This window comes from Bufo gargarizans, chromosome 3, assembly GCF_014858855.1.
Source record: "Bufo gargarizans isolate SCDJY-AF-19 chromosome 3, ASM1485885v1, whole genome shotgun sequence".
Classification (NCBI taxonomy): domain Eukaryota; kingdom Metazoa; phylum Chordata; class Amphibia; order Anura; family Bufonidae; genus Bufo; species Bufo gargarizans.
The window spans coordinates 570,275,031-570,286,046 of record NC_058082.1 but is presented as its reverse complement, the minus strand read 5'-3'; the positions used below and the strand labels follow the sequence as shown (position 1 = coordinate 570,286,046).

General features: G+C 46.4%; 1 protein-coding gene across 1 annotated transcript in view; it reads left to right on the top strand.

Moving 5' to 3' along the window:
- The first annotated feature begins 445 nt into the window (after positions 1–445).
- The window catches only part of LOC122932883 (protein PIMREG-like), a 28,805-nt gene continuing 18,234 nt past the window's right edge, over positions 446–11,016 (top strand). Inside the window, exon 1 of the mRNA XM_044287538.1 lies at positions 446–584. The gene's annotated coding sequence lies outside the window, so the exon portion shown is untranslated. The remainder of the gene's footprint in view (positions 585–11,016) is intronic.

Genomic DNA, 11,016 nt, shown 5'->3' with positions numbered 1-11,016 from the left:
GTGTGTTGTGGCCAATGTTTCCATGTAACCCCAGCCTAAAACATAACGGGAGAAGGAACACTGGCTTACTTGCCCATAGCAACCAATCAGATTCCACCTTTCAATTTCCAAATGAGCTGTCAAAAATGAAAGGAGTAATCTGATAGGTTGCTATGGGCAACTAAACCAGTTCTACTTTACATCAGTTTTGATAAATCTCACATCCTAAAAGATTAGAAGAGGCTGAGGTCTGCTCTGCGCACAGGCCTCTCACTCCCCTCTGTGGTATGACTGCTATGAGGAGCCGCTTCCTTCCCTCCCAGGATGTTAATCTCCTCACAATTCCATGAACTCGCACCAGGACGCCGCCCGCTCCCACAACGAGGCGCCATCTCCCGCCCAATCCTCGTCCTGTGTAATAACCCTGTAACTGCCGGCCTGTCTGCCGCTCCCACTGCAGCATCCCAGGAGATGTCTGCGTATACAGCACCGGAATGGTTAACTCCAATAGAGCGCCGACCAATGGGAGCAGAGGAGAGAGGAGCGGCGCTGGATTCGAACGCAGAGAGAGTGTGGACACTGGACTGTGGAGTGGAGCGGTGCGGGTGAGTGCCCGGGGCTTGTAATGTGCGGGGGACGGCGCGGACTGATACACATTGCGGACGGCCCTCCTGCAGTATATTACATTGTCCCCCACCGGCCATCTCTATCTTGTGACTATATTCAGGCTCCATTCTGGTAACCTATGTGTAACTCGACCTCTGTCTCCGCCCCCTGTGGTGTGTGCTCTGCATGTGTGTGTGCTCTGCATGTGTGTGTGCTCTGCATGTGTGTGTGTGTGTTTACATGTGTGTGCGCCTACACTGCCATGGGCCACACATAGTAGATGTGAGGTGACAGTGTAGGGGTTTTTCTTAGGGCTCATGCACACAAACCTATTTTTTATTTTTTTTGTCGGTTTTTACTTACATTTTTTTTCAATGGGGCTGCAAAAAAACCCTGAAATGACTCCGTGTGCGTTCTGTATCCTCAAGTCCGTTCTGCAAAATAACAGAAATAGTGTTGAGCGAACTTGTGTTTTTTTTTTGGTTCAGGGCCTAAAGTTCGGGTTATCGAAGAATCGCGTTATGGTTCATGGTGGCGGAATCCATAACTCGATTCTTCGATGACGCCAAACTTAATCAACACTAAAAAACTGATGTGACACTGACATCCCACGGATGGTATGTTTTTTTGGCAGATCTGTGTTTTGTGGACAGCAAAATAGATACGGTCGTGTGCATGTGCTCTTATTATAGGGCTGGTGGTATAGGTAGAGGGAGTCTGGCATGCGTTTGGCCGGTGCATCCATAGAACCATATTGGAAAGCCGTCGATGACCTAGTAGACATGTTTACCCAGCGCCTGGCAGTAAGGACGCGTTCATGTACGTATATGCAGACCTCCCAAGTGTCCCTATTTTGTACAGTCCCTATTTTTCACCCAGGGCCCTCTTTACTCCTTAAATGTCCCTCTTTTTGATTTGCATTATTACGTTTAGAATGGTGATCCAGAATCTGTTTATTAGAACCGTCTTGTATATTATTCCATTATTTCGTGCAATTTGGATTTTAGAAATTTCTATAATCAGATAATTATTGCGCCATTGTGCGCTAAGAAAAATATTGAAGTTTATAGATATGGAGGACAAATGGATCTTTCACACAATGAACCATAAGTGTCCCTCTTTGACTGTTCAAAAAGTTTGGAGGTATGTGTATGTTAGATGCAGCGCTCCAGATGGCAACCAAAATGGTCGCCAATGCGATTTAGAATTTACAAATGGCGACAAGACTTTTTTTTAGACCCGCCGCTGCAGCTCTGCAGTTCAATACTGCGGCGGGGCACAGGAGATTATGGTTCTCTGCCCTGCTGCTGATCACTCTCATAGGCTTCAGGCTTAGAAGGCCTGAAGTCTATGAGGTAGTAACTACCCGCGCAGGCATGCGTGATAATGTCAAGGCCAGCGCATGCGTGATGACATAATTGCGCCTGCCTGCGCCGGTGAGACAGTGAAGCGATGTGGCCGTAGACAAGAAGAGGTTGTGGCCTGCATCGTGAACGTGGGGGATACAGATGAGTATTAGTTGTGTGTTTTTTATAATATATATATATATATATATATATTATATTATATTATATTATATTATATTTTATTTTCTTTTTTTTCCACTGCCAACTTGGGGGCCTCTACTAACAGGAAGGATAGCACTGCAGGGGCATTACTCAATGGGGGCACTATGAGGGGCGCTGTGGGGGATGTTACTACTGGAGGGGCGCTGTGGGGGACGTTACTACTGGAGGTGCGCTGTGGGGCATTTTTACCTGGGGTAAAATAGGAGATATTAAAGGGGTTATCCCATCATAATGATCACTGTTAAATCTGTTAATGATTTGACAGTGATCATTTTTGTAAATATACTTTATTAACAAATCCCCACCGATTAGGATAAAATTCATCCCCACTTACCTGATTGTTGTGACTCGGTCTCCCCTGGTTACGACCTCCGCTCTTCTCCAAAAGCCGGAAGGTCGCGCTTGCCCAGAAGACTCCTTCTTTTCTCCCGGCCGGTCCGCTCGCTGTTCTGAACGCGCACGCTGCCGCGCATGCGCGACGGTGACTTCTTCCCGGCCAGAATAGTACAGAGCTGCGAACGCGCACGCCGGCTCTGTAGGAATAAGTCACCATTGTGCATGCGCGGCGGCGTGCGCATTCAGTCCAGCGCGCGGCACGGCCGGGAGAAGACTTCAATCAAGATGAAGCCCGCCCCCAGCCAGAATCCAGGAAGTGACCGCGCGGTGGCAGCAGGTAAGTTTAAAAACGCTAAGTGGGATAACCCCTTTAATGCTGGAGGCATTGTAGGGGCATTTCTATTACAGGGACATAATAGGGGACATTATTTTGGGGGCACTATACAGGCATTACTACTGGGAGCACAATATAGGGTTTTATTATTATTACTGGGGGCATTTTAGCGGACATTATTATTACTGGGGGAGGGCAGTCTAGGGGGCATTATAATTGCTGGAGGCACGGTCTACTGGGGTCACAATTTTTTCAGCAGGGGCATTGGGGAGCACAGTGGGCACGGGGCTGGAAGGGCCAGCAGGATGACATTGTTGGGAAACAAGGGTGGGGAGGTTGTGTTTAAAAAGGGGGGAGGCTTATAGAAAAATTAAGAAATTTAACATGTTTTTAACAAACTACAGAGCCTAGATGTGACTGAAAGAATCTGTTATGGCCATCTGGGTCATACAAAGGAGAAGAGGAAAGAGAATGTCTACATGATAGGAGAGGTCAATGGATGGAAGAAGTATGCTGTATGTAGAGCTGGCTCTCCACGGTCTCATCTTCTCCTCCAAGTCTTTTTTTAATTATAATTATATGTATTTATATTTGGCAACTAAAAATTTAATTTGGTGACAAAATATTTAAGTAGCCAATGGTTCCTAGGTGTGTATGTATGTATGTATGTGTATATATATGTGTGTGTGTGTGTGTGTGTGTGTGTGTATATATATATCTCTAAAATTTTTAAATCTGGAGCACTGAGATGGATGCCCTACAGTGGTGTCCATCACCAACTGTCTAACCGTCTCACTTCAGCAAAAGGCATTTATCACGTAGAGACGCTTACTAATGTATTGTGATTCTCCATATTGCCTCATTTGCTGGCTGGATTCATTTTTTCCATCACATTATACACTGCTTGTTTCCATGGTTACGACCACCCTGCAGTCCAGTAGCGCATTTGCGCGGTCCCAGCCACCAGAGAGATCGGGGCCTGTTCCTATTGCAGGGAGGTCGTAATCCCTGTATACAAGCCAAGCAGTGTATAATGTGTTGGGGGTCATTTATGAAACTCGCTTAGTTGCCCATAGCAACCAATCAGATTCCTCCTTTCATTTTGGACAGCTCCTTTGGAAAATGAAAGGTGGAATCTGGTTGGTTCTACTTTACACCAGTTTGATAAAATGTGTATGTTAGGCTACTTTCACACTAGCGTTTGAATCCGGCGTTCAATTCTGACACCGGAACTGCCCGCCGGATCCGGAAAAACGTGTGAAAACTGATTACATTTGAATCCTGATCAGGATTTTGATCACAATGGAAAAATGCATTGGAAAAAACAGATCCGCCATTTATGGACTTTAACTTTTTTTTTTTCCTATTTTTCGGGTTTAACATGCAAAAGCCGGATCCGTTTTGACGGAACACACGGCGCCGGATCCGGAGTTAATGCAAGTCAATGGGGAAAAGGCCGGATCAGGCGTTCAGTCAAAGTTTTCAGGATTTTTGGCCGGAGGTAAAAATACTGCATGCTACGGCTTTCTGAAAAGCCTGATCAGTCAAAAAGACTGAACAGAAGACATCCTGAGGGACGTACTCTCCATTCAGAATGCATTAGTATAAAACTGATCAGTTCTTTTCCGGATTTGAGCCCCTAGGACGGAACTCGGCGCCGGAAAAGAAAAACGCTAGTGTGAAAGTACCCTTAAACATAGAGTAAAAATGAGATGTGAGCCCGGCCTAATTCACAAATCTCAAAACGCTTAGCTTTTTCGTTCCCTACAGAAATTGACCTGCCATGTGGATTTTGAAATTTGCAGCTTATCAATTCTTTGGGCGAATTTCACCCTTTTTGATGCAGAGGGGAAGGTCTGCGGCAAAACCGCCTGAAAGCCGCACCAAAAACCGCATGTAACCGCAGAAATCTGTACGGGAATTCATGCAGACTTTCTGCAAGACAGCAGTCACCCTTGTGCGGGCAGCTTAACACCTGTTTTGCAGGCCAGTTTAAGTTATTTTTTTTGGCGCCCATTCACTTTAGTGGGGCCGCAAAAGATGCGACCAGCACACCGTGTGCTGTCCACATCCGTATGTCCATTCCATGGCCCCTCAAAAAAAGAACGTCTGTGACGAAACCAACTTCGCCACGGTGTTTTGGAGGGGGCTGTTTGCCAGCCTCCTGCCTCAGGATTATGGCCGCACAGCTTAAATCTGTCTTTGGAATTGTATTTTGTTATGTGAGGGTACCCAGATGGCTAGCTTAATTGTATTTGTGTGGTCTGAGTGCCATTCGCCTAATGATATGCACTCAGACTGGAGCTATCTGGGAATATGTTAAATATCTGTGGTTGCTGGGAGGGTGTGACATTGTGTGTTTAAATGGTGATGTCTGTCCTGTTGTCTCCACATGTGTATTGGCGATCTCCCCTTTGTCCTGAGAGATAATTGGATTATTCCTCGGTTGTCTCTGGGGCAGAGAGGAGGAGACCATGATGCATTGTGGGGATGTGTTGTATCTGTTCTGTGTGTCGCAGTCTCTATTCTGGTCCCCTGGGGGCGTGTCCACCAGATGGGGACCTGCATAAATACGGGCGGGTAGCCCTCAATAAAGTGTTGAGACTGGTGTTTGGATAACTGATCAAACTGGGGGATTGCTATACGCTGAAGATTTGCTATGCTCCCCTGGCATAACTACTAGCTCTTGTAAGAGCTGTTCCTGCTCTCTGGCTGTAGGAGAGGTTCACCGCCTGGAGCCTTGTAGTAGGTCCAGCGTGGGTGGAGGACGGTGAGACCCCAACCAAGCTGCGGCGGTTCGTGGGGTCTGCAGTGCGTACGGTGTCAAGTGGAGTGCTTGGAGTCCTCAGAAAGCACTAGGAGCATCTATCGACGGAGGTACCCGGTCGGGGTGCTAGGAGATCCGTTACAACGTCCTACTCATGTCTGTTTTTACTCACAAGGATAAGACTGTTCTGTAGAGGCCAGCACGTTCCACACAATGTAGAACGCACACAGACTGTATCCGTGTTTTGTAAATACGCAGTCTGCAGACCGTAAAAAGCTGCTACTACCGGGTGCATGAGCGCTAAAGGACGGTTTATCCTGATTAGCAGAGAGCATTGGCCTAGCAGACCCAGATCGACTCCTCAGGGAGGTTCGGCAGCATCATAACGGGCCGTATCCCCTGTGATTGGGGCTTATATGTCAGACCCAGTTATCAGAGAAATCTTAAAAAAAGAGGTGAGATGCTTGCACTAAAAAAACTGAAAATGTATGGTATCTTGTTGGGAGGGGGGTGAATGACCTGGTGTAGAACTGGTTAAGGATAACCCACAGAGAACACTCTCTTAGCTGGTTGGAACAACGCCTATCTTTGCACATGATGAGAGTATGTCCGCTCCTCAGCCCTTTTACAGACTGAACATTTTTCTGACTCCTCTTTCCTACCCCTGTGGCTGGTGTTTTCCTCTCCTCCTTCTTCTGTAGATTTGATACCCAAGGGGCTGTACTAACCGTTCTGGAGCCCAGCCATTCCCCTGTGAAGGAGCCCAGCACCGCCTGTATCCACGAATCTCCTCCTTGCTCACAGTCAGATCGCCACAATCTCGTGGTGCGCGAGCTCGTGCATGCGCAGTTCCTTCCCTGAAGCTGAAAACGGCACAGTGAAGGAATACTATGCCGGCACTGCGCATGCGCGAGCTCACGGTGATCAGGACAGAAAAATTGCAGACATGCTAGCGGCGATCTAGCCGTGCATGTCCGCATCTCTATAGGGTAAAAAGAGGTGACAGAATCCCTTTTAAGCCTGGGGTTAAAATAAAATATGCGGACAGCACGGCATGTGCCGTTTTGCCTCTGCATGTACGTTCTGCAGCCCCCAAAAAAGGTAGACGGCCCTCCTGCAGTATATTACATTGTCCCCCACCGGCCATCTCTATCTTGTGACTATATTCAGGCTCCATTCTGGTAACCTATGTGTAACTCGACCTCTGTCTCCGCCCCCTGTGGTGTGTGCTCTGCATGTGTGTGTGCTCTGCATGTGTGTGTGCTCTGCATGTGTGTGTGTGTGTTTACATGTGTGTGCGCCTACACTGCCATGGGCCACACATAGTAGATGTGAGGTGACAGTGTAGGGGTTTTTCTTAGGGCTCATGCACACAAACCTATTTTTTATTTTTTTTGTCGGTTTTTACTTACATTTTTTTTCAATGGGGCTGCAAAAAAACCCTGAAATGACTCCGTGTGCGTTCTGTATCCTCAAGTCCGTTCTGCAAAATAACAGAAATAGTGTTGAGCGAACTTGTGTTTTTTTTTTTGGTTCAGGGCCTAAAGTTCGGGTTATCGAAGAATCGCGTTATGGTTCATGGTGGCGGAATCCATAACTCGATTCTTCGATGACGCCAAACTTAATCAACACTAAAAAACTGATGTGACACTGACATCCCACGGATGGTATGTTTTTTTGGCAGATCTGTGTTTTGTGGACAGCAAAATAGATACGGTCGTGTGCATGTGCTCTTATTATAGGGCTGGTGGTATAGGTAGAGGGAGTCTGGCATGCGTTTGGCCGGTGCATCCATAGAACCATATTGGAAAGCCGTCGATGACCTAGTAGACATGTTTACCCAGCGCCTGGCAGTAAGGACGCGTTCATGTACGTATATGCAGACCTCCCAAGTGTCCCTATTTTGTACAGTCCCTATTTTTCACCCAGGGCCCTCTTTACTCCTTAAATGTCCCTCTTTTTGATTTGCATTATTACGTTTAGAATGGTGATCCAGAATCTGTTTATTAGAACCGTCTTGTATATTATTCCATTATTTCGTGCAATTTGGATTTTAGAAATTTCTATAATCAGATAATTATTGCGCCATTGTGCGCTAAGAAAAATATTGAAGTTTATAGATATGGAGGACAAATGGATCTTTCACACAATGAACCATAAGTGTCCCTCTTTGACTGTTCAAAAAGTTTGGAGGTATGTGTATGTTAGATGCAGCGCTCCAGATGGCAACCAAAATGGTCGCCAATGCGATTTAGAATTTACAAATGGCGACAAGACTTTTTTTTAGACCCGCCGCTGCAGCTCTGCAGTTCAATACTGCGGCGGGGCACAGGAGATTATGGTTCTCTGCCCTGCTGCTGATCACTCTCATAGGCTTCAGGCTTAGAAGGCCTGAAGTCTATGAGGTAGTAACTACCCGCGCAGGCATGCGTGATAATGTCAAGGCCAGCGCATGCGTGATGACATAATTGCGCCTGCCTGCGCCGGTGAGACAGTGAAGCGATGTGGCCGTAGACAAGAAGAGGTTGTGGCCTGCATCGTGAACGTGGGGGATACAGATGAGTATTAGTTGTGTGTTTTTTATAATATATATATATATATATATATATTATATTATATTATATTTTATTTTCTTTTTTTTCCACTGCCAACTTGGGGGCCTCTACTAACAGGAAGGATAGCACTGCAGGGGCATTACTCAATGGGGGCACTATGAGGGGCGCTGTGGGGGATGTTACTACTGGAGGGGCGCTGTGGGGGACGTTACTACTGGAGGTGCGCTGTGGGGCATTTTTACCTGGGGTAAAATAGGAGATATTAAAGGGGTTATCCCATCATAATGATCACTGTTAAATCTGTTAATGATTTGACAGTGATCATTTTTGTAAATATACTTTATTAACAAATCCCCACCGATTAGGATAAAATTCATCCCCACTTACCTGATTGTTGTGACTCGGTCTCCCCTGGTTACGACCTCCGCTCTTCTCCAAAAGCTGGAAGGTCGCGCTTGCCCAGAAGACTCCTTCTTTTCTCCCGGCCGGTCCGCTCGCTGTTCTGAACGCGCACGCTGCCGCGCATGCGCGACGGTGACTTCTTCCCGGCCAGAATAGTACAGAGCTGCGAACGCGCACGCCGGCTCTGTAGGAATAAGTCACCATTGCGCATGCGCGGCGGCGTGCGCATTCAGTCCAGCGCGCGGCACGGCCGGGAGAAGACTTCAATCAAGATGAAGCCCGCCCCCAGCCAGAATCCAGGAAGTGACCGCGCGGTGGCAGCAGGTAAGTTTAAAAACGCTAAGTGGGATAACCCCTTTAATGCTGGAGGCATTGTAGGGGCATTTCTATTACAGGGACATAATAGGGGACATTATTTTGGGGGCACTATACAGGCATTACTACTGGGAGCACAATATAGGGTTTTATTATTATTACTGGGGGCATTTTAGCGGACATTATTATTACTGGGGGAGGGCAGTCTAGGGGGCATTATAATTGCTGGAGGCACGGTCTACTGGGGTCACAATTTTTTCAGCAGGGGCATTGGGGAGCACAGTGGGCACGGGGCTGGAAGGGCCAGCAGGATGACATTGTTGGGAAACAAGGGTGGGGAGGTTGTGTTTAAAAAGGGGGGAGGCTTATAGAAAAATTAAGAAATTTAACATGTTTTTAACAAACTACAGAGCCTAGATGTGACTGAAAGAATCTGTTATGGCCATCTGGGTCATACAAAGGAGAAGAGGAAAGAGAATGTCTACATGATAGGAGAGGTCAATGGATGGAAGAAGTATGCTGTATGTAGAGCTGGCTCTCCACGGTCTCATCTTCTCCTCCAAGTCTTTTTTTAATTATAATTATATGTATTTATATTTGGCAACTAAAAATTTAATTTGGTGACAAAATATTTAAGTAGCCAATGGTTCCTAGGTGTGTATGTATGTATGTATGTGTATATATATGTGTGTGTGTGTGTGTGTGTGTGTGTGTGTGTGTGTATATATATATCTCTAAAATTTTTAAATCTGGAGCACTGAGATGGATGCCCTACAGTGGTGTCCATCACCAACTGTCTAACCGTCTCACTTCAGCAAAAGGCATTTATCACGTAGAGACGCTTACTAATGTATTGTGATTCTCCATATTGCCTCATTTGCTGGCTGGATTCATTTTTTCCATCACATTATACACTGCTTGTTTCCATGGTTACGACCACCCTGCAGTCCAGTAGCGCATTTGCGCGGTCCCAGCCACCAGAGAGATCGGGGCCTGTTCCTATTGCAGGGAGGTCGTAATCCCTGTATACAAGCCAAGCAGTGTATAATGTGTTGGGGGTCATTTATGAAACTCGCTTAGTTGCCCATAGCAACCAATCAGATTCCTCCTTTCATTTTGGACAGCTCCTTTGGAAAATGAAAGGTGGAATCTGGTTGGTTCTACTTTACACCAGTTTGATAAAATGTGTATGTTAGGCTACTTTCACACTAGCGTTTGAATCCGGCGTTCAATTCTGACACCGGAACTGCCCGCCGGATCCGGAAAAACGTGTGAAAACTGATTACATTTGAATCCTGATCAGGATTTTGATCACAATGGAAAAATGCATTGGAAAAAACAGATCCGCCATTTATGGACTTTAACTTTTTTTTTTTCCTATTTTTCGGGTTTAACATGCAAAAGCCGGATCCGTTTTGACGGAACACACGGCGCCGGATCCGGAGTTAATGCAAGTCAATGGGGAAAAGGCCGGATCAGGCGTTCAGTCAAAGTTTTCAGGATTTTTGGCCGGAGGTAAAAATACTGCATGCTACGGCTTTCTGAAAAGCCTGATCAGTCAAAAAGACTGAACAGAAGACATCCTGAGGGACGTACTCTCCATTCAGAATGCATTAGTATAAAACTGATCAGTTCTTTTCCGGATTTGAGCCCCTAGGACGGAACTCGGCGCCGGAAAAGAAAAACGCTAGTGTGAAAGTACCCTTAAACATAGAGTAAAAATGAGATGTGAGCCCGGCCTAATTCACAAATCTCAAAACGCTTAGCTTTTTCGTTCCCTACAGAAATTGACCTGCCATGTGGATTTTGAAATTTGCAGCTTATCAATTCTTTGGGCGAATTTCACCCTTTTTGATGCAGAGGGGAAGGTCTGCGGCAAAACCGCCTGAAAGCCGCACCAAAAACCGCATGTAACCGCAGAAATCTGTACGGGAATTCATGCAGACTTTCTGCAAGACAGCAGTCACCCTTGTGCGGGCAGCTTAACACCTGTTTTGCAGGCCAGTTTAAGTTATTTTTTTTGGCGCCCATTCACTTTAGTGGGGCCGCAAAAGATGCGACCAGCACACCGTGTGCTGTCCACATCCGTATGTCCATTCCATGGCCCCTCAAAAAAAGAACGTCTGTGACGAAACCAACTTCGCCACGGTGTTT